The sequence below is a fragment of the Giraffa tippelskirchi genome, chromosome 2 (assembly GCF_054371585.1).
Source record: "Giraffa tippelskirchi isolate mGirTip1 chromosome 2, T2T-mGirTip1v1.2.pri, whole genome shotgun sequence".
NCBI classification, from domain to species: domain Eukaryota; kingdom Metazoa; phylum Chordata; class Mammalia; order Artiodactyla; family Giraffidae; genus Giraffa; species Giraffa tippelskirchi.
Genome location: NC_137276.1, coordinates 66,787,206 through 66,808,576, shown reverse-complemented (window position 1 = coordinate 66,808,576; position 21,371 = coordinate 66,787,206). Strand labels below are relative to the sequence as shown.

The 21,371-nt window shown below is 46.0% G+C and overlaps 1 pseudogene; it reads right to left on the bottom strand.

Annotated features, from left to right (window-relative positions):
* Positions 1-1,538: 1,538 nt before the first annotated feature.
* On the bottom strand, positions 1,539-2,551 carry LOC145539543 (small ribosomal subunit protein uS2 pseudogene; annotated as a pseudogene).
* Positions 2,552-21,371: the final 18,820 nt, after the last annotated feature.

Genomic DNA, 21,371 nt, shown 5'->3' with positions numbered 1-21,371 from the left:
TGGGACAACACTAACTCCTACCCCTCACTCTCACAGCCACCCCAAACCTTGGGGAAATTATAGCAAACTGAAAAACTGGCACTGCTCACTAGGGGACCGGCTCAGATTAAGCCCCACCACTCACCACTGACCAGGCAGGGAGCACTGTGGGCTTTGGGGGCTTCCTGCTTCCTCCTGCTCCTTGGGCCACCCCTGCTTTCAGGATGCTGCAGGAGAGGAGGTTAGCAAGGGAATGCAAGTCTGAGTCAAGTCTTCAAAGGATTCTCCAGTCAATGAGATACTTGGGGAGGGAGGCAGAGTGGAAGGTTCAAGAAGAGGGTGATCTGCACAGGCTGAAGCAGTCAAAGAAGCTTAGAGAAGGAAAAGAGTAATCAAAACTGATAAAGCACTTCCTAATCGGTTACTCTGCCTGGTGTCGGGCATTTCAATACTCTGGGAGGCGTTGAGGCTGGTGGCTGACTTAAGAACACCATTTAGAAAATAGAAGAGTTCACTCTGTATTTCCTTGCCATATACCCATTTCTAGTCCCTATTTTTCACCTCCTATGGCATTTGACTGTGTTGAAAGCCCTTCCTTTTTATATTCAGACTTCTTTGCTTTCAGGACTCCACTCTCTCCCTAATCTTTCCCTACTTCTCTGAGCATTCTGTGTGCATCTTCCAATGAGTCCAGCCTGAGTCTCTGCTGCCAGGGTTTTGTGTGTGTGTGTGTGTGTGTGTGTGTGTGTATGGGTGTGTGGGTGTTTATATTTAGAAAATACATATTCTCTAGATGACTGTAGTATTATAATTTTCCTCTGGCTGTACCTGGAGTTCATTCCTTAACCTTCTTATCTATAACCAGTCTTATTGTTTTGATCTTATCTCTCTCCTGAGGACTCCCAAATTTATTTCCATCACTGATAAATCCCACAACCTGTAAGATACATCCACCTGGACATCTCAACTCAAAAACACAAGAGACCCTCAACTGAACTCGTGTTTCCTCCAGACTTTCTTCTTACCATGAAATCTTCTGTCCCAGGCTCTCAAAGTGGAAGTTCCTGGGTCCTCATTGATTCACTTCTCTCTTGATACCTCTCACCCTCCTTTGTGACCAGAACCTCTCCCACACCCCATTGTCATCCTGCTCAGTGACCAATGTAGTTCCACCTCTTAAATTCCTCTTGTGCCAGCACCTTCCTCACTCCCTAAGTCTCTAGCATCTCATACTGACTACTGAAGAAGACTCATAACAAGTGGCACTGCTCAGTCTTTCTCTGGCAAAGAGAATCCTTTAGCATAGAAATCTCCTTTTTCTTTAGCATAGAAAAATCCCAGGTAAGGGATTCCTGGGCCCCTCTCTCACCAAGATGCATATTATTACTCTTCTGAATTCACTTGCCTGTGAATCCTAATCCTTCTATAAGCACATATTTATGCACTCCTGTCTTTTCCCTATTCATTTGTTTATCCAACAAATATTTGTTCATTTTAGAAACCGTTATTTTTATCAATCTTAGTTTTATTTTCTCTTTAAGAGGCTGGGAAAGTATAGCTTAAGACCACTCAGTGGTTGTTCCTACCCATTCAGTGGCCTGAGCAGTGGGAGCTGCAAACCCATTTTGAGCTACAGGCTGAGGGCTCTATCTTCCACTGGGAACTGAATAGGCATGGCAGGGCCCTGTGCCTTCAGACCCACCTTCGACTTCAGAATGGGCTACCCTGGTGGCTCAAATGGTAAAGAATCCACCTGCAATGCGGGAGACCTGGGTTCGATCCCTGGGTTGGGAAGATCCTCTAGAGGAGGGCATGGCAACCCACTCTAGTATTCTTGCCTGGAGAATCCCCATGGACAGAGGAGCCCAGCAGGCTATAGTCCATGGGGTCACAAAGAGTTGGACATGACTGAGTGACTAAGCACACACTGCAATAAGTCCAGGAGCTGGAGCAGTCCATTCACCCTGAAATTCCTCCTTGTCACACAGCCTGCTCTTCCTCTCCCATCTGTTCAGGACCTCTGTGGAAGTAAGAGATTGTGCACAGCCTCCCATGGGCATGAAGATGGTGCCAGGCATCTGCAGAACTTCCTGGGCATGTATCCACCGCATCAGACCCTTTGGGGGAGCTCCCTTGCTGGTGCAGGTGATGGCAGTGTCCTCACGGCACAGGGGAGTGTCTTCATTACACGGGGTAACAGTGGGCAGGTAACTATAAGATGCCTCTGTGAGAGGCTGGCAGTCAGCCTAGGGATAAATAACCACTGAAAGTCACAGCTCCCAGAAAGCTGCCTGGTTCTGAATAGTGAAGGTTCCAGGAGTGAAGCAGCCAGCAATAGGAGTGGCCCCAGTGGCAGCAGCAAACTTCAGTACAGCCTAGTGGCCAGTATCCCTGGGGAGTATGACACTGATGTCAGCCATCAGTTTTCCATGGCAACAATGGCATGAGCCACCAGCAGAAGCTTCTCGCAGGTCCTTTCCAGGATTATGATGTACATGCCATCACTCTTCCTTCTGTAGAGATTCTGTTTCATTTGGAAGTCAAGGTTCATGCCACCTAGGGCTCCAGACATTGTGAAAGTTGCTCTTTAAGTTATGTGGGGAACCCAGAACCATGCTGTATGAACTCCTGTATAGTTAGTGTAGTAAGACCAGCAACCATTTATTTGATGTCAGCTATGAGTCAGACCATGAGCTCACGGTGGGGGAAGATAAGGATGAAACAGATCCTGGTCCTGGCTTCATGGAATATGGAATCTAGTCTTCATGCCACTGCACATGCTATTCTGCCATGCAGATATAGGTCTTTGCACTGGAAAATGCCTGCTCATAATTAGGAGATCTTACACTTCCTTCCCACTCTCTGATGGATCATCCTATGCCCCCTTGGAGTGTATGCAGTGCACTTTGAAGACACCTGGACCAAGACCTAGAAATAGAATGTAAATGGGCAGATTTTGTTGTTGAAAGTGACAGAAAACCCACTCAAACCAGTAAAAAAGGGAATTGACTAGTTCATATAAACAGAAAGTGCAGAGGTGGAGCCAGCCTCTGGGACTGCAGAGACGTCACTCATGTTTCAAGGACTCCCTCTGCTCCTCTCCTCAGGCCTTCTTCCCTGATCTTCTTTACTGTAAGAATGGGGAGAGAAGTGGGATGTGGCTGCAGAAAACTGAAGACTTACCACTATTCAGACAGTGATGCCTCTAGAAAAAAGCTTTTTACTCCTAGCATCCATGTAAATATCTTAAAGATGGGTGTGATTGGTCCAACTTGGATCAGGTCCTCATCTCTGAATAAGTAACCAAGGTAGAGGGATACAGAGGTCTGACTGGCTGATCAGGGATCACATACCCATCACTGTCTCCTGCAGAGCAGGGCAACATGCATGATTGGCAGCCCAAGCAGAACCACATGGAATTCTCCAAAGGAAGGTGGGTACTGTGATCAGGAGAAGGAGGGAAAGGATGTGGGACAGAAAAATTTTAAATTCGGCTACAGATAGCGAGGGGGCAAAATGAGATCACTGCTCCATGATTCTCTCCATTGTACCACACAGCCTGGTAGCTAGATAATCAAATAGAACACCCCTTAGCCCAGGTATGAGCCTAAAATCGTCCAGGTCCTCATTCTTGCTCATTCTTATACAGGAACTGTTAATGGTAGAACATTTCCTCACTCCTAATATTTCTTTCTAGGTTTCTTCCAGCCATGAGGGAGTAACAGAGACAGACTTGCCTAGAACATATGATACAACAATTTTTAGACAATAGACAACAGATAGCACTGGATTATGATCCTTGAAAGAAGGGAAACAAGTGAGATGAGTCCCATAAGCACCTGGCTTATGCCAGGAGGTGATTCTCATCTGTGGTGTACAGATTAGGAAACTAAACAGAGACTGATGGTCTTGTGAATTGATGAGACAGAGACTAGCGTTCAGGAAATTGAGGTGGCTAGGATTTGCAGGGCAAAGTAATGGAGTTCAGTTCAGTTCAGTTGATCAGTCGTGTCCGACTCTTTGTGACCCCATGAACTGCAGCACACCAGGCCTCCCTGTCCATTACCAATTCCCTGAGTCCACCCAAACCCATGTCCATCGAGTCAGTGATGCGATCTAGCCATCTCATCCTCTGTCATCCCCTTCTCCTCCTGCCCTCAATCTTCCCCAGCATCAGGGTCTTTTCCAATGAGTTAGCTCTTCGCATGAGGTGGCCAAAGTATTGGAGTTTCAGCTTCAACATCAGTCCTTCCAATGAGCACCCAGGACTGATCTCCTTTAGGATGGACTGATTGGTTCTCCTTGCAGTCCAAGGGACTCTCAAGAGTCTTCTCCAACACCACAGTTCAAAAGCATCAATTCTTCGGCGCTCAGCTTTCTTTATAGTCCAACTCTCACATCCATACATGACCACTGGAAAAACCATAGCCTTGACTAGATGGACCTTTGTTGGCAAAGTAATGTCTCTGCTTTTTAATATGCTGTCTAGGTTGGTCATAACTTTCCTTCCAAGGAGTAAGCGTCTTTTAATTTCATGGCTGCAGTCACCATCTGCAGTAATGGAGAGGAGGAATCTTTGTAAAGAAAGCCCCCAAAATCTGCACAATATTCACAGTATTGTTGAATATATGAGGCATCTTATATATTTGATGACAGATGCCAGAAGGGTCATATTTCATAGTAGGACTAAACTACCTCTAGAAGAAAAGCTACTCTAGTCCTACCTTTAAAAAGCTTAAAAACAAGCTTCTAAAAGTTCATCCTGGTCTTTTAATGGCATGCCAGAGCAGAGTGCAATCCTATTTAAAGGATTACAACAAAATCCGGTACTCAAAAGCGAACTTACATTGTGCAGCATTCAATAAAAAATGAATAGAAATGCAAAGAAGCAGAAAAATTTTACCCATAACTAGAAGAAAGATAAATCAATGGAAATGTGTTGAGAAATGACAGAGATGATGGAGTTAGTATTTAAGGATACTAAAATAGTTCTTGCAAATGTACTTATTATGTTTAAATGATTTAGAGGAAAACATGAACACAATGAGGAAGTAAATAGTAAAAGCCACAAATGAATTCCTAGAAATGAAAAATATCTGAAATGAAAATTTCATTGGACAGAATGAACAATTATTTAGACACTGCAGAAGAGAAGATTTATATACTTGAAGACATAGCCTAAGAAACTGTTCAAAATGAAGCAAAGACAGAAAAAACATTGAGAAAAAAATCGAGTCTCAGTGACCTATGGGACAATATCACATAGTCTGGCACATGTGAAATTGTAGTTCAAGAAGGAGAGAAGTAGAAACAGCAAAAACATTTGAAGAAATAACAGGCAAAATCTTTTCAAATTTGATAAACTGTAAATACACAGAGCAAAGAAGCTCAATGAACCCCAAGCAGGATAAACACCAAGGAACATTATAATCAAATCGCTGAAACCAGCAATAAAGGCAAAATCTTGAAAGCAGTCAGAGAAACTTTAAAAAGACATTGTGTACCCAGGAACAAAGATAACAGCTACACAGACTTCTCGTTAGAAACTAGGCAGATCAGAAGAGAATTCAACAACATCTTTGAAGTGCTGAAAGGAACAACAACAAAAATACCCCTATTAATCTAGAATTCTCTTTCCAAGGAAAGTAGCTTTCAAAATGAAGATTGTTTTTTTCATACAAATGAAAGGTGATAGAATTTGTTGCCAGTAGACCTATGTAAGAAATGTTATAGGAAATTCTTCAGGAGAAGGAAAATGATACCAGGTAGAAACTTGGAATGAAGAGAGCAAGAATGATAAACATTTGAGTAAATAGAAAGTATTTTTTTAAAAAGATAGTTGACTGGTAAAAAAAGATAATTGACTGTATAAAGTAAAACTGCAATATTTGGAGGTTCATAATATATGTAGAAAATGGCATGAAGAATGGAAGGGCAGAATGGACTGTGCTGCTATAAGGTTCTTATACGTGAAATGGTATAATATAATTTGATGGCAGACTGTGATGTGTGATAATAAACCACAGAGCAAACACTGGGAGAATAACAAGAATAGAACTAAGCCCAAAACAGAGACACAATGGAATCTTCATGTTTCTTTCTGTGTGTAGGGAGCCCCATCAGCATAATACAGCTGCCCTCTCTTCTCTCTCTCTCCCTCATTCTTTTTTTTTTTAATGAATTAATTAATTTTTGACAGTTCTGGGTCTTAATTGCTACTCAGGCTTTTTCTAGTTGCAGTGAGTGAGGGCTACTCTCTGGCTGCAGTGCATAGACTTCTCTTTTTGCAGAGCATGGGCTCTAGGCAAGTGAGCTTTGGTAGTTGTATAAAGTAAAAGTAAAACTGCAATACTTGGAGGTTCATAATATATGTAGAAAATGGCATGAAGAATGGAAGGGCAGAATGGAGTGTACTGCTAGAAGGTTCTTTTTTTTTTTTTTTTTATTTTAGTTGGGGGCTAATTACTTTACAATATTGTAGTAGTTTTTGCCATACATTGACATGGATCAGCCATGGGTTTACATGTGTTCCCCTTCCTGGACCCCCCTCCCACCTCCCTCCCCATCCCATCCCTCTAGGTCATCCCATTGCCCCAGTCCTGAGCATTGTCTCATGCATCGAACATGGAATGGAGTTCTGTTTCACATATGATAATATACATGTTTCAATGCTATTCTCTCAGAACGTCCCACCCTCACCTTCTCCCTCAGAGTCCATAAGACTGTTCTATGCATCTGTGTCTCTTATTCTGTCTCACATATAGGGTTATTGTTATAAGGTTCTTATACGTGAAATGGTATAATATAATTTGATGGCAGACTGTGATGTGTGATAATAAACCACAGAGCAAACACTGGGAGAATGACAAGAAGGGCTTAATTGCCCCAAGGCACATGGAATCTTCCCTGACCAGGGATCCAATCCATGTCTCCTGCATTGGCAGATAGACTTTTAACTGCTGGATCACCAGGGAAGTCCCTCTTTCCCTCATTCTGCTCCAGGAAATAGCAAGTGGGTTACCTGATTGTGAGTCAGACTTGTGTGGCCCAGCCCTTTTCTCTGGGTACAAACTACCTGCCAGGAACATATGTTTCTGCTGTGCCCTAGTGTGTAGGGGAGGCTGGTGATGGTGCACACTTGTCTGTGACTTTGTCGGTGAGTCTGACTAGTTCTAGGTTTCCACAAGGATGCCCACTTACCTGTAGCCATGAGCCTTGTTCTTCAGGATTTGCTTCATGTGTAGTAAATGTGATATTTGGTCTCTATCTGTTTTGCTTGGTCTAATTTCTTAATTGGTTTGTATGTGCTAAGTTGCTTCAGTCATGTCCAACTCTTTGGGATCCTATGGACCTTAACCCCAGGCTCCTCTGTCCATGGGATTCTCCCAGCAAGAATACTGGTGTGGGTTGCCATGCCCCCCTCCAGGGGATCTTCCCAACCCAGGGATCAAACCCGAGTCTCCTGCAGTCCCTGCATTCCAGGTGGGTTCTTTACCACTACCACCACCAGGGAAGCCCCTTAATTGGTTTAGAAATCAGTATTTATTGAGATACTCCTCTGCTATACACCACAGATAGTGGTTTGTCAGTCAATTCCCTGACAGACCAAGGGTGCCCCATCTGTTCCCCACCTGCCTTGTGTGGTTGACATGGAACAGGGAGGGAGCAGCGGTGGAAAAGATGACGAGGAGCACCCTGGTGCTGGACTCCTGGACTCAGAGAGGACTGAAGCGGCCTCAGTGAGCCTACAGGGAGGGAGCATCTCAGTTTTCCTCCCCTCACTTCCTGCTCAGAGTCTCCAACACCTCCCCAGGTCCTCCCAGCCAGGCCAGTTATGACAGTGGCACAGATTGGGAGCCGAAGACCTAGATTCCTTGCCTAGCAGGGCCACTAACTCACCGTGTGACCTTAACCAAGTTATGCCTCTCTCCCCAATCGTCCTGAGTTTCCCCATCTGAAACAAAAAGGGTTATGCTGGACAGTAGCTGGGCTTCCCAAGTGACTCAGTGGTAAAGAACCTGCCTGCCAATGCAGAAGCTATAGGAGACAGGAGTCTGATCCATGGGTCAGGAAGATCCCCTGGAGGAGGAAATGGCAACCCACTCCAGTACTCTTGCCAGTGTATTCCATGGACAGAGGAGCCTGGTGGGTCACATGGGGCCACAAAGAGTTAGACATGACTGAGCATGGAGCAGACATTGTCTAATAGTGGCTCCTCTGGTCTTTATGGTGTCTGCGTCTAGATGACAAACTCCAGCCTAGGCTACATGTAGACTTTTTCTGTGTTCCATTCTTTTTTTCTCATTCTCCTTTTCATTTGATTCTTTTTTTCCTAGGTAGTTGCTGACATTGGGAAGATTTCACAAAAATGTTTGAACTTCGAGCTTTTTTTGAAAAAGTCTTTGTTGTTGCAGGACAATCACAAGCTGGACTTAAGTGGCAGTTGGCTGCTTTAGGGGTATATGGCCTCTCCAGGAGGTTGCAGTCCCCACTTGGCCATCTCCATCATGTTGCAGCCTGCTGGCCTGGCAACACTTGTCCTGGGGCCTCTGCAGAGATGGTGGGGAAGCTGTGATATGAACCCTGGTCTCTGGATTCCCAGACCAGGGTGATTTCTACTATGTTCTGTGGCCAGTTTGACTCTGCCCAGATGGGACAAAAGAGATGATTGAGTATTTCAGAACTGCCCGACATTACACTCCTGGAACCTGGGCTTAGAGTGGGGAAGACACAGAACTTCATGGGCTCTGTGGGTCCTGGTGTTCCACAGTGGACACCCATGCAGGAAACACAAGTGCAATCAGAGGTCCCTGGTCTCTCCTTAGGTCCTCTTCTTCCCACCCCCAACCAGTGGCTGAGCCAAGAGGCTGGAGTTAAAGCCCTTCCCCCATTGACAGCTTTATAGATCTCTCCCAACCCCCCACCGGTGTGGTTAAATCATTGTCAGAGGCACAAGGTCGGGTCACCAGCTGGCTGCCCCATGCCGAGGAGACTAGTGGTGGTGTTAGGAGGGGTGGAGAGCCTATGGGAGTCCCTGCCTTCTACCTCCACAGCCCCAGACCCCACACTCCCTGGTCCTGCAGACCCTGCTTATAATCCAAAGGGCTCCTATCCTATTAATAAGTGATGCTGAGAAGTAATCTCAGCTCTGGTGACATCCTGGCCCCAGGAGGGAATAAGGGCTCTGGGAAGGTCAGACAGACCTGGAGTTGAATCCTGGCTGCCCACCACCTGTGCCCACCAAAGTCAGTTACTGAATGCTCCGAGCCTCAGTTTCTTCACCTGTCACCTGGGACAAATAATATTCAATGACTCTACATCTCAGGATTCTGTATAGATACAATAAATGATAGGAGTGTGGATGTGCAGTAGCAGCAGCACTTAATAGACTCTCAATAATTGTCCATTTTCTTTCCCTGCTTTCAGCCTCAGGGAGCTGCTCCTGGGAGTTCTCGGTTAATCTGTTGAGTCTCTGTGTCATATGTGTGTGTGCATGCTAACTTGCTTCAGTTGTGTCCAACTCTTTGCAACCCTATGGACTGTTGCCTGCCAGGCTCCTCTGTCCATGGGATTCTCCAGGCGAGAATACTGGCATGGGTTGCCATGCCCTTCTCCAGGGGATCTTCCCAACCCAAGGATTGAACCCGTGTCTCCTGCAGCTCCTGCATGACAGGAAGATTCTTTACCACTGAGCCATGGGGGAGGCCCTCTCTGTGTTATATAGGCAGACTGAATAGCCTAGAAATGAGAGCTTTTAGGACAGAAAACTAGAAAGCAACCTCTATTTAAAAAATTAATCTCTTTAACATATACACACTACTATGTATAAAATAGATAATAGGCACCTACTGTATAGCACAAGGAACTCTACCCAATCCTCTGTAGTGACCTGTATGGGGAAAAAAAATCTCAAAAAGAGTGCATATATGTTTATGTATCACTGATTCACTTTGCTGTACAGCAGAAACTGACACAACATTGTAAATCAACTATACTCCAATAATTTTTTTAATTAAAAAATTAATCTCTTAGACTAGCTACAACTTACAAAGGCCAGCCCCCTGCCTCTCACTCGGTCCCCACAGCTATTGTGTGAGAGTGATATAACTATCATCCCCATTTGCAAATGGGAAAACTGAGAGGCAGAGTAATTCAGTGAGTTGCTCAAGGTGACAAAGCTAAGTGTGGGAGGCGAGCTTGGCTGTCACAACAGGTCTGGCCATGGGGCAAGGCTCTGCCCTCCCAAAGACTCAAATAACATGGTAGGGGATTGTGGCTACAGCTGCAGGCAGGCTCTGGCTGCCTCCATCTCTCACCTCCCCTAAAAATGTGGTGTACTTCTCCAACCCTTTCCCCTACCTGGTGAATACTCCTGCTGAACAAACACATCCTTCTCACCTTTCAAGGCTGGCAGAAATGTCACCCCCTCTGAGAAACCTTCTCTGACTTCATCTCCCCTGAAGATTTTCTGCTCTCTACTCTTACTTCTATGCTGCTCCCAGTGCTCACCTCCAAAGCCCATGGAGCTCCTTATCTGCCTACTCAACAGCTTCTTTCCTGGGTGGAAGCCTGGATGACAACCCCCTGGAGGGTGGAGTCCATGCTAGGTTGGCCTTATTTCCAACCTCTGTCCATGGGGCACCCCCATCCTACCTCTCCCCCTCACCCAAGTGTGGGATGGACAGGCCATAGGCTCCAATAAACACAAGCCTAACCCTTTAGCAGTAAGTATCAAAAGCCTTAAAAAATACACATGCTTTGACCTATAAGTTCTACTTCTAGGACATTTTCCTAAAGAAATAATGAAAAGATAAATGTATAAAAATGTTCATCTTAGTGTTATTTATAAAGGACAAAATTTGCACAGAACTTACATGTCCAATAAGGGAGTTGAGGTTAAATATATTATTATGCTTGGGACTTCCCTGGTGGTACAGTGGTTAAGACTTCAGCTTCTACTGCAGGGGGTGCATATTTGATCCCTGATTGGGGATGCTTACATGCCTACATGCCAAGGCCTACATACCTCTTGGCCAAAAACACAAAACAGAAAAAATATTGTAACAAATTCACTAAAGGTTTTAAAAATGGTTTACATCAAAAAACACTTTAAAATCATATTATGATACTATGCCTGAATACTTGGACTATATGTAGCAATTAAAATGATGAGATGTGTGCTGAGCTTAGTCACTCAGTTGTGTCCAACTCTTTTCAACCCCATAGACTGTAGCCCACCAGTCTCCTCTGTCCATGGGAATTCTCCAGGGAAGAATACTGAAGTGGATTGCCATGCCCTCCTCCAGGGGATCTTCCCAAGCCAGGGATAGAACCCAGGTCTCCAGCATTGCAGGCAGATTCTTTACCACCTGAGCCACCAAGGAAGCCCACGAATACTGTAGTGGGTAGCCTATCCCTCCTCCAGGGGATCTTCCTGACCCAGGAATTGAACCAGAGTCTCCTGCAATGTAGGCAGATTCTTTACCAGCTGAGCTACCAGGAAAGCCCAAAATGATGAGATAGAGCTATATTTGATTTAGGTCATACCTGAATGGTCTGGTGGTTTTCCCTACTTTCTTCAATTTAAGTCTGAATTTGGCAATAAGGAGTTCATGATCTGAGCCACAGTCCGCTCCCGGTCTTGTTTTTGCTGACTGTGTAGAGCTTCTCCATCTTTGGCTGCAAAGAATATAATCAATCTGATTTCGGTGTTGACCATCTGGTGATGTCCATGTGTAGAGTCTTCTCTTGTGTTGTTGGAAGAGGGTGTTTGCTATGACCAGTGCATTCTCTTGGCAAAACTCTATTAGCCTTTGTCCTGCTTCATTCTGTACTCCAAGGCCAAATTTGCCTGTTACGCCAGGTGTTTCCTGACTTCCTACTTTTGCATTCCAGTCCCCTATAATGAAAAGGACACCTTTTTTGGGTGTTAGTTCTAAAAGGTCTTGTAGGTCTTCATAGAACCGTTCAACTTCAGCTTCTTCAGCATTACTGGTTGGGGCATAGACTTGGATTATCGTGATATTGAATGGTTTGCCTTGGAAACAAACAGAGATCATTCTGTTGTTTTTGAGATTGCATCCAAGTACTGCATTTCGGACTCTTTTGTTGACCATAATGGCTACTCCATTTCTTCTAAGGGATTCCTGCCCGCAGTAGTAGATATAATTGTCATCTGAGTTAAATTCACCCATTCCAGTCCATCTTAGTTTGCTGATTCCTAGAATGTCGACGTTCACTCTTGTCATCTCCTGTTTGACCACTTCCAATTTGCCTTGATTCATGGACCTAACATTCCAGGTTCCTATGCAATATTGCTCTTTAAAGCATTGGACTTTGGTTCTATCACCAGTCACCTCCACAGCTGGGTATTGGTTTTGCTTTGGCTCCATCCCATCATTCTTTCTGGAGTTATTTCTCCACTGATCTCCAGTAGCATATTGGGCACCTACCGACCTGGGGAGTTCCTCTTTCAGTGTCCTATCTTTTTGCCTTTTCATACTGTTCATGGGGTTCTCAAGACAAGAATACTGAAGTGGTTTGCCATTCCCTTCTCCAGTGGACCACATTCTGTCAGACCTCTCCACCATGACCCCTCCGTCTTGGGTGGCCCCACACAGCATGGCTTAGTTTCATTGAGTTAGACAAGGCTGTGGTCCGTGTGATCAGATTGGCTAGTTTTCTGTGATTATAGTTTCAGTGTGTCTGCCCTCTGATGCCCTCTCGCAACACCTACCATCTTACTTGGGTTTCTCTTACCTTGGACGTGGGATATTTCTTCACAGCTGCTCCAGCAAAGCGCAGCCGCTGCTCCTTACCTTGGACAAGGGGTATCTCCTCACGGCCGCCCCTCCTGATCTTGAATGTGGAGTAGCTCCTCTCGGCCCTCCTGTGCCTGCGCAGCCGCTGCTCCTTGGACGTGGGGTAGCTCCTTTCGGCCACTGCCCCTGGCCTCGGGCGCAGGGTAGCTCTTCTTGGCTGCCACTGGATCATCGAAAAAGCAAGAGAGTTCCAGAAAAACATCTATTTCTGCTTTATTGACTATGCCAAAGCCTTTGACTGTGTGGATCACAATAAACTGTGGAAAATTCTGAAACAGGTGGGAATACCAGACCATCTGACCTGTCTCTTGAGAAATCTGTATGCAGGTCAGGAAGCAACAGTTAGAACTGGACGTGGAACAACACACTGGTTCCAAATAGGAAAAGGAGTACGTCAAGGCTGTGTGTTGTCACCTTGCTTATTTAACTTATATGCAGAGTACATCATGAGAAATGCTGAGCTGGAAGAAACACAAGCTGGAATCAAGATTGCCAGGAGAAATATCAATAACCTCAGATATGCAGATGGCACCACCCTTATGGCAGAAAGTGAAAAAGAACTAAAGAGCTTCTTGATGAAAGTGAGAGAGGAGAGTGAAAAAGTTGGCTTAAAGCTCAACATTCAGAAAACTAAGATTGTGGCATCTGGTCCCATCACTTCATGGAAAATAGATGGGGAATCAGTGGAAACAGTGTCAGACTTTACTTTTTGGGCTCCAAAATCACTGCTGATGGTGATTGCAGCCATGAAATTAAAAGACGCTTACTCCGTGGAAGGAAAGTTATGACCAACCTAAATAGCATATTTAAAAGCAGAGACATTACTTTGCCAACAAAAGTCCATCTAGTCAAGGCTATGGTTTTTCCAGTGGTCATGTATGGATTTGGACGGTGAAGAAATCTGAGCCCGAAGAATTGATGTTTTTGAACTGTGGTGTTGGAGAAGACTCTTGAGAGTCCCTTGGACTGCAAGGAGATCCAACCAGTCCATCCTAAAGGAGATCAGTCCTGGGTGTTCATTGGAAGGACTGATGTTGAAGCTGAAACTCCAATACTTTGGCCACCTTATGCAAAGAGTTGACTCATTGGAAAAGACCCTAATGCTGGGAAGGACTAGGGGCAGGAGGAGAAGGGGACGACAGAGGATGAGATGGCTGGATGGCATCACTGACTCAATGGACATGAGTTTGGGTGGACTCCGGGAGTTGGTAATTGACAGGGAGGCCTGGCGTGCTGCGGTTCATGGGGTTGCAAAGAGTCGGACACAACTGAGCGACTGAACTGAACTGAATTGAACTGAGAGCTATATTTCATTAACACCAAAAGATGTTCATAATGTGGTCAAGATCAGTTGCTAAGTCATGTCCAACTCTTTGTGACTCCCAACGGACTGTAGCCCACCAGGCTTCTCTGTCCATGGGACTTCCCAGCAAGAATACCGAAGTGGGTTGCCATTTCCTCCTCTAGGGAATCTTTCCAACCCAGGGATCAACCCTGAGTCTCCTGCCTCTGTCTCCTGCATAGGCATGCAGATTCTTTACCACTGAACCAATGATGTATTTAGTGTAAAAAGAAGATCATAAGAAAAGAAGTACAGAGTGATCTCTCTTCATATACGTATATATGTCTATGTGTCTGTGTCTGGATGTGTGTGTGTCTGTGTGTGTGTGTGAAGTGTCTGTGTGTGGATAAAGACAGGTATAATATCTACCAAATGTTAACAGAGTTATCTCTTGGTGGTGAGATTAATGGGTGTTTTATAATGTTTTACTAATCCACACTTTTCTTCACTGAGTTATTTGGGAGATTGAAGAAACAGGGGAAACATTTATTTTAAAGCTGAGTGTCACAGGTTGGGCTCCAGGAGCCTCTGCAGGCTTCTCCCATTAGAGACTGAATAAGGCCAGGTGAGGCCAGCTGGAATTGGGGACAGGGTAGGCAGCAGGGGCAGTGTAGCTGGCTCCAGCTCACCTCTGATCAAGTCTGAGCCAGGCTGAGTGACATCAGGTTTGGTTCTTGGCCTGGGTCGGGCTCCAGGAGGCACCCTGTAGCCAGGTGATTGTCCCACCCCAGCCTGCACCTGCTCCATTAATCTTCCTTGTCCCAACCTGGCCGACAGAGCCCACTTTGTCTGTTGACCTAAGAGGAGGGTGCCAAGGGCCCAGGGAGGGGCTCCTGCTCCATACCTGCCGTTGCTCAGCAGCTGAGCCTGGAGCTGTCACAGGGGGCCAGGTTTGTCAGCGCTGATGGATTGGGGCTCAGGAAGGCCACTCTGTCCCGCCACCATTGCCCTACCTTCTCTGCTATTCCTTGGAGCTTCGACCCCTAGACAGGATGGCTAATGAAGTCCAATCTGCAGATGGCCATGACCCACACACAGACCCCTCCCCCAGTGCACATCTGCGGTCCCACAGGTTTTCTCATTTAAAACTCCTCTAAGCCCAAGAACATAGTAAGTCAGATACTAGCTTTTTCATAGATGAGAAAATGGAAGCAATTAACGTAACAATTCAAATAACAAGGTAGATCTATATTTTACTGAGATCAAAAGATATTTGTACTATATTAAGTGAAGTAAGCATAGTATGACAAAAGTAGAATATCATTTTTCCCATGTAATATATATATATATGGAAGGACATCTACCAGCTGTTAAGAGTGACTGAGCTGGTATTTGAACCAGGTGATTGGGCTCACATCCATGCCCATTTCACTGTCTGTCATCACCTCTTTGTCCTGAGGTTCTTCCCTCCTTCAAAGCTCTACCACGTCCAGGTGGCCTCGTGGGACTCCTCCCCCAGTGGGGCTTGGACCATCTCACCACGGTGTCAATTTTGTGTTCATCTCAAAGCCTGTATCTCTGAGAGCCCTCAGCTGGTGCCATGGGGTCTTTGCCCCACCCCACTGGATGAGGCCTCCCTGCTCCCCATCCCCTCCGGCATCATCCTGATGGCACCAAGTCCAGGACTCAAAGCTCACACACTCAAGAGGAAAGGCTCCTCACTTGGATGCCACTTATTCTTCTTTAGCATATAATCCTTCTCAGCTTGGATAACTGACTCCCCAGGCCACAGGTTTCTAGATATTTTATAGTGGAGTAATTTGCAAGTTGCCTTGCCTGGCATCTTGCTTAAACTCCAGTTTTTCCCACTTAGCAATATATTATGAATATTTCCCCTTTTAAGAAGCATTATTTTACAACATAATTTTCAATGGGGTATAGTTACCCCTTTGAATATATATAACAATCTAACATATATTGTGTTGGAGAAGACAATGGCACCCCACTCCAGTACTCTTGCCTGGAAAATCCCATGGATGGAGGAGCCTGGTAGGCTACAGTCCATGGGGTCGCTAAGAGTCGGACACGACTGAGTGGCTTCACTTTCACTTTTCACTTTCATGCATTGGAGAAGGAACTGGCAACCCACTCCAGTGTTCTTGCCTGGAGAATCCCGGGGACAGCAGAGCCTGGTGGGCTGCCGTCTATGGGGTCGCACAGAGTCAGACACGACTGAAGCGACTTAGCAGCAGCAGCAGCAGCAACATATATTGTGTACATGTGCATGCTCAGTCGCTCAGTGGTATCTGACTCCTTGTGACCCCATAGACTGTAGCCCGCCAGGCTCCTCTGTCCAAGAGATTTTTCAGGTGTTAATACTGGAGGGGGTTGCCATTTTCTCCTCCAGGGGATATTCCTGACCCAGGGATCAAACCCACATCTCCTACATCTCCTGCATTGATAGGTGGATTCTACTGTGCCACCTGTGAAGCCCTATATATATTAGAGTATACAATAATCTAATCTGTCCTCTATGATTGAACATTTCTTTTGTATTCAATTTTTAGATACATATCTAATAATCTAATATTTAAAATATAATGTCTAATATATAATTATATAATTTGTTCTCTATGGTTGAACATTTATATCTAACTTTTTGCCATCCTAAAAGATGGTATTATAAATACCTTTGTTGATACAAATAAATACCTTTGTTGATTTTTATGCAGTTTCTGATGATTTCTGTAGACGGAATAACAAGGCCAAGAAGTTTGACCATTTTCAGGCATTTGATAATTTCGCCAGCAAGAAAGGATGGGTCAATTTTTAAAATAATTGATGTAATATATGAACATGATAAAAATTTTAGAATACTGAAGGACAGTAATCATGACAGTCACCATAGCTAACCTTCACTGATGGTCTCATACAGTCTCCTACTTTTGTATATCATTATATTGTAGATAGTGTATACTTGTTGGATACTGTATTCTACTGTAGATCCTATGAGAGAAGAATTACAATTATTCCTATTTCACAAATGACATCAAGGCTTAAAGAGATTGCCTATGGTCACCACGCTGTAGGTGGCAGGTCCATGCAAGCCAGGGAGCCCAACTCCTAAGCTGCACTGTTGACACTGCGGAGAGAGATGGGCAGCTCGCCTCTCTTGTGCAGGGAGAATGACAGGAGCTACAGTGAGAAGACGAGGCTGTGGCCTGTGGGCTGGACCAGAGGGAGAGGGGACAGGAGGGCTCCAGGCAGGGACCTCTGTGTGGCTGCACAGCAGTGCCGTCCAGAGCTGATGGAGAGCCAGGGTGGCTTCATGGACATTGCTGAGGCAGAATCCACAGGGCCAGGGGGAGGCTGGGCATCCAGGTTTCTAGTGTGGGAGGTGGGTGCTCGTGGTGGCGCCATTCACAGGGGTGGAACCTTGAGGAAGAGGTGTGGCCAGGTCAGAGAGGAGAAGTCTTGCACTGGGGGTGTGCCTGTGACCTGACCAGGTCCTCCCGCTGAGGCCCGTGTGGCTGTCTTTTCCCAAAACTCACACAGGGCCTGGCACGCACGCGACACACTGAGGGCTGATGGAGCCAGAGCCCCTGTCAACCCACCTGCTTCTCTTGCCCCTCCTCCTTCTCTTTTACTCCCTCCTATTTCATGTTGCCCTGGTGCGATGCCCATTCTACCTCCCTCCCTGTCCGAGGCTCTGATGATTCTGACCTATTTGTCCTGCCCCTGGAAAAGGGCGGGTACATCCCTCTCCTTTCTCCCAGTGTTGATTGTTCTTAGAAGGGAAAATGGCTGGAAGGGGCCTGACTGCTAAACACATAACCCCTTCTTATGTACTCTCCCCTCTCCCTGGGTCCAGGAAACACCCTGGGTCCAGGGAACTTCCTGGGCCTGGCAAAAAAACTGCAGCCCATGAGGTGACTGATAAGAGGTCCAGAGAGTAGGGAGCAGCCTGGCTCCTGCATTCCTTCAGATCAGTTTCATTAACAGCATCATCACCGAATGCCTACCGTGTGCTAAGCATCCAAGGGACACTGGGATGTACTGGACATGGCGCCTGCCTAAGCTGAGTCATAAAAGAAAAGCCTGCCTTTGAGCTATGGCCCTCTCCTCATCAGAAAGTTGAGTCATAAAAGAAAAGTAAACTCAGTACATTGGATGTGGAGCGGTAGCCTTAATTCTGCATGGCGAGTCTAGGCTGCAAAGCTGGAACACTCAGCTCTGGACCCTGATCTGCCACTAACTCTGCATGTGACCTTGGGCCAGTCTCTTCCCCTTTCAGGGCTTCAGTTTCCGCAGCTGTGAAGCCAAAGTACCGACTCAGGGCTCCCTGAGGCCATTTCCAGCCAGAGCAATGGCAGCTCTGTTCCTGGACCTGAGTCCTTTTTTAGCTGCTGCTGACTTTTTCCTCCCACTCTTTAAAAGCAATGAGAAGAGGCTGGGGTGGGGGCAGGGGACATGGGGACTGTGAAGAAATTCCCGGACTGATCTGTTGCTTTTTGTGTGTGGACAGAGGAACTGGGGAGTGCTGGGGGAGGGCGGAGGGGAAGGAGAGGGATGAAGTGAAGAGGGGGTGAGGAGGGTGCCCAGAGGAGACAGAAGAATGAAATAAAGGCGAATCCAACAAAAGAAAGTGAAAAGTGAGTGACAAGTTTGAGGCTGCAGGCCTGAAGCCGGCCAGGCCTTTAGGGTGAAGAATGGAGACAAACGAGCTAGATTTTCATGCTTGGTGGACGGTGAATGAAGAGCATCTTTTAAAACCCTATCAGGAACTCTTTGGATTGTCATTAGATCTGGAGAGGGGGAAAAAGACAGAGGGAGGAGACTGCTGAATTTGGCCCCCTGGGTGTGAAAAGATGCTGATTCTCTGCTGGCTGCTGGGGGCTTTGGGCCTTCTTCTTCCTGGACCCAGGCACGCCTGGGCCCCCTCAAAGGTTTTGGGAAATTAGTTATTTCAAGGGCTCTTGAAATTCAGTGGCAGGCTCCCCCTGCTCTCTGTGGGTGACACCACACTGGAGCTAGGCAGGGGAGGGAGGACTGGGTGGACACGGGGTTTCAGGTTCCTTGTAGGGTGAACCGACCATTGGGGCTTGCTGGGGACAGGACTTGCAGTTCTGAGACTGGGAAAGTCCTAGGCAAACCAGCATGACTGGTCACCACACTTTGGGGTGAGACTGGTAGGGAAGGGAGGGAACTGTCTTGTCCAAAGCCAGTCCCACTTAGGCGTGGAGTCTGGGCTGGCCCAGTCTTGGTCTTGGCCTTAGTTCTGGCCTGCAGCTGACTGACCAGCTCACCTGCTCAGCAGGGAGAGAGGAGATTCTAAGATGGAGTTTCTTTGTCTAGAAAGATCATTGGAAGCATTTGAATATGACTGGATATTAGATCGTGTTGTTGTTGTTTAGCCACTAAGTTGTGTCCAGCTCTTTACATCCCATGGACTGTAGCCTGCCAGGCTCCTGTGTCCATGGGATTTCCCAGGTAAGAATACTAGAGTAGATTGCAATTTCCTTCTCTAGGGGATCTTTCTGACCCAGGGATTGAACCCACATCTCCTGCATTGGCAAGAGGATTCTTTACCACTGAGCCACCAGGCCATATTAGATCATATCACAGAATTGTTAATTTTATTAAGTATAAAAACTGACTTAGTGTTTTTTTAATGTTCTATTATTTGACATGGACACAGAAGTCTTTACAACTGGGATGGTAGATATCTGGGATGTGTTTTAAAAGATTTCACTCAAATAAAAATAAAAGTGTGTGTGCAGGGTTGGGGTGGATGGGAACAGGGTGAACAGATGAAGCAAAGTTGATCGTGACTTGATGGCTGTGGGAGCTGAGTGACAGTGCATGAGGACACAGGAATCTGTTCTATTTTGTGCATATTTGAAAATGTCCAAAACCAAAACTTAAAAAGAGGAAAAACAGAGCATTGCAGTGGTGCAGTGTAGCAGTGGTTAGGACTGCTGCCTCCAGGGCAAAAGAGCCTGGGTTCAATCCATCTCCACCTCTCACTGGGTAACATGTAACATGTTAATTGCTCTCAGCCTCAAGTTCATTATTTGTAAAATGAAATGATAAATCTTATCTCATAGATAATTAATAGTAAGCATTAGAACTGTACTTAGATATAGTAAACGCTCAATAAAAATGAGTTGCTATCCAGAAAAGGGGATAGGGCTTCCCTGATAGTTCAGTTGGTAAAGAATCTGCCTGCAATGCAGGAGACCCCAGTTCGATTCCTGGGTTGGGAATATCCGCTGGAGAAGGGATTAGGCTAACCACTCCAGTATTCTTGGGTTTCTCTTGTGGAGCAGCTGAAATTCAGTGGCAGGCTCCCCCTGCTCTCGGTGGGTGACACCACACTGGAGCTAGGCGGGGGAGGGAGGGCTAAGTGGACACCGGGTTTCAGGTTCCTTATAAGGTGAACCAACCATTGGGGTTTGCTGGGGACAGGACTTGCAGTTCTGAGACTGGGCAAGTCTCCTGCCTGCAATGTGGGAGACCTGGGTTTAATCCCTGAGTTGGGAAGATCCCCTGGAGAAGGGAAAGGCTACCCACTCCAGTATTCTGGCCTGGAGAATTCCATGGACTGTATAGTCCATGGGGTCGCAGAGAGTCGAACATGACTGAGTGACTTTCACTCACTCACTCAGGAAAGGGGAAATTTGAGTGAGCCTTTTCAGCCCAAGAGAACCCTTTGGAGCTTTGATGCTGGGGGAGTGGTTGATATCCTGAAATAACCTTTCTTGGATCAGCTATCAGGACTTACTATATTGTGCTCAGTTGTGTCCAATTCTTTGCAACAACCCCATGGACTGTAGCCCATCAGGCTCCTTTGCCCATGGGATTTTCCAGCCAAGAATACTGGAGTGGAGTGCCATTTCCTACTCCAGGGGATATTCCTGACCTGAAAGGCCATTATTAGAACTCAGGCCTCCTCTATACAGTGAAACTAGATAGGCTATCTCCCTTTCCCTTCCCCCAGCTTCCATGGAGCCCCCGCCTGCCTCTCTCTTCCGTTCTCAATCTAATGTGTTTGGCCAACCTTAGTTTCTCCCTACCGCCTTCAGGAGGTCTCAGTACCATGCTCATGACTTCATGCCTTTATTTGACCAGTTTTAATCTGGTCTCTGTCCATCAACCACAAATGTAAGAGGGCAGGTTTTAGTCTCCTAGTGGAGTCTCACTCACAGGCTGAGTGCACAGAAGCATGAGAATATGCTGGTTCACACATAGGGACATCACACACTCAGACACACATGCACACACACACA